This window comes from Malus sylvestris, chromosome 17 (assembly GCF_916048215.2).
Source record: "Malus sylvestris chromosome 17, drMalSylv7.2, whole genome shotgun sequence".
Classification (NCBI taxonomy): Eukaryota; Viridiplantae; Streptophyta; class Magnoliopsida; order Rosales; family Rosaceae; genus Malus; species Malus sylvestris.
In genome coordinates, this window is record NC_062276.1 from 2,986,779 (window position 1) to 2,989,595 (window position 2,817).

The 2,817-nt window shown below is 38.2% G+C and overlaps 1 pseudogene; it reads left to right on the top strand.

Annotated features, from left to right (window-relative positions):
* The first annotated feature begins 658 nt into the window (after positions 1–658).
* Positions 659–2,219, top strand: LOC126610640 (metalloendoproteinase 2-MMP-like; annotated as a pseudogene).
* The last annotated feature ends 598 nt before the right edge of the window (positions 2,220–2,817 follow it).

The window sequence follows — 2,817 nt, forward strand, 5'->3', positions numbered from 1 at the left end:
AGATAATTTTTTTTCAAGTGTCATTTCACTTGTATAATGACATATGACAATACGTACCTTCATTTTTTCTATAATACTTCCATAAACTTGATCAGAAAACCCTAATTTGCTGCATATGTGGGCGGCCTTTTCTCTCTCATGCCTTGAGGTTAAATATATCCATAGGGTAGTATGCTAGGGAAACAAAATTTTGTAAACTAAAGGATGTGAATGTTGATGTGTTTGGATTATTAGTTAAGTGTTAATTAATGTGCATATTTACTATTACTGACACATCATTTGATTTGCAAATTTAGTTTAAAAATATGATCTCCCTACCATTATCCTTATCGATATTAATATGTTCTCTAGTTATAATTTAGGTCTCACCTTCCGACAATCTCTCTTTGTAGTGACTAGTTTTATACGTATCCAATAACAATAAGTCTCCAAATTTTGTTCCTCGGATTTTTTTTCCATGGTCATCATCTCGAACCTCAAGACTTAGGCACAGTCAAAGTCATGATCATATAGCTATGACACCCCAGCTCAGTCTCAATTTCGACATTAATAATGAGGACTTATGGGTGCTCATTAGACCTATAAATAGACCTCCAAATGCAAAGCTTTTGCAACATCCTGAATCTGCTTAATCATAAGTGCTTTACTAGTATAATCAATGGCATCACAAAACACCCTTTCTCTCTTCACAGTCACTCTCCTCGTCCTCCTTTCTCTCCTCTCCCATGCAACATCGTCAGAAACACACAACCGAAAAACTCCACCATTCGAGTTCCTTAACCATCTCAATGGTTGTCACAAGGGTGACAAAGTCCAAGGCATCCAAAACCTATAAAAAGCACCTTGAAATTTTTGGATATTTGAATAGCTATTTCGATAATGATGACTTCGACGACATCTTAGCGTCGGCGATCAAAACCTACCAAGTCAATTACCACCTCAAGGCTACCGGAACATTGGATGCCAAAACAGTGTCGAGAATGACGATGCCACGGTGTGGTGTCCCAGATATCATTAATGGTACCACCTCCATGCGATCTGGAAATAAAAGGTAACCTCATCACCGTGGCGGAGACATGGTTCGACTCACACAGTTGCTCATTTTTCTTTCTTCTCCGGAAACCCTAAATGGCCTTCGTATAGTACCAACTCACCTATGCTTTTGATCAAAGCACCCCAGCTGAGGCTCAGGCCGCAGTTGCACGAGCTTTTGCAACATGGGCAGGAAACACACACTTCTCGTTCAGTCAAGCCCAAAGCTACGAAAACGCGGATCTGAAGATTGTTGTGCCTTGGCCCGTTCGTTAGTGCGGAAACGAGATTCAGATTACAACCTCACCAAAAATCACACTCAGTTGAACAGAATAAAATACAAGAAATAAAGACACTGAGAAATTTACGAGGTTCGGCAAAAATCCTGCCTACGTCCCCGGAGAGATATTGCTCTTCACTATGAGAATAACAGTACAAGTTACACTTGAGTTAAATCGACATAACCCAAACCCCAATCCCTTGTACCCTCACAGCATTTTACTAAGAGACTCACTCTCCCTAAGAGTTTCTCACTCTTACTCTATATTTTCTCTCCTTTGTGTTCTCCTTCGGATGCTCTCTCTCACCCTTTCTCCACTTCGGCTCTTTGCAATTAAATGGACATAAAAGTGAATCAATCTCTCCTTTTTTGCATAGACACAATGATGATCCATCATGCTCCCTTTGCCTTTTACTCAAAACCCAAAACCACTTTCGTGGCATGCAAATGGGAAATCAATAAAAAAAGGGCCAAAACAAAAGAATCCCATGAAACATCATCATTGTCTTCCACCCAAAATGAGATATGGACATATTTGGCCACTGTTCCGAAAGCAACACAAAGTCATTTAATTGTTAACAGCTCAAAATATGAGCCAATCACAACAAAGATCAGTTTTGGCAGGGGAGATCATGGAGATGGGGCCCCATTTGACAGCCGAGGTGGGACTCTTGCTCATGCATTTCCACCAAACCAATGGGAGATTCCACTACAGCCGTGGGCTGTGGGGGCTGTGGAGGGTGCTTATGACTTGGAAACCGTGGCTTTGCATGAAATCGGGCATCTGCTTGGGCTAGGACATAGCTCTGTTGAAGGAGCTGTCATGTCTTCCGGTGTTCGTACTGGATTTACCCAAAGTTTGCATGCGGATGATATTCAAGGAATTAAAGCTTTATGTAACACCTGATGATCAGATAATCAAAAGTACTAGAGGATAAATAATTAAAGTTCAGCAAAAGTCAACTTTTCATACCTTTTCTTTTCTTTATCGGATAATTAAGGTGCCTTATCTGGAGTGTACTGAGATATGCAATACATTCTTGCATCAATAAAGTTGTAATAGCATATATATATATATGCTGAAAATTTGATTTCTTTTTCAAAGTTATGAGTTTTATTTTTATATATTTTAATGTTTGAACGTTTTAATATCTTTTTATTTTTTTAGTAAACCATAGATTTGTTATGGTTTGAAGAATAAATCAGTATTGAATTTGTCATTTACCTGATTTGAACTTAAGATGTGTCACTTACAAGTGTAATGAAATATCCTAGACCGTAGCAACTTTGATGATTACGTTGAAAGATTATATAAGAGCAGGTTCAATATTTTATTTTTGTGTTATTTCCATTTTACTACCCAAACCATGGATGCAAACTGTAAAGCGTAATTGGTCCTAAACTAGATGAAGCCAGCCCACACATGTAGATATAAATTTAAAAAAAAAAAAAATGATAATACGGAAGAGGAGATACGAATGTGGTATAAAAAATGTAGTGAAAGT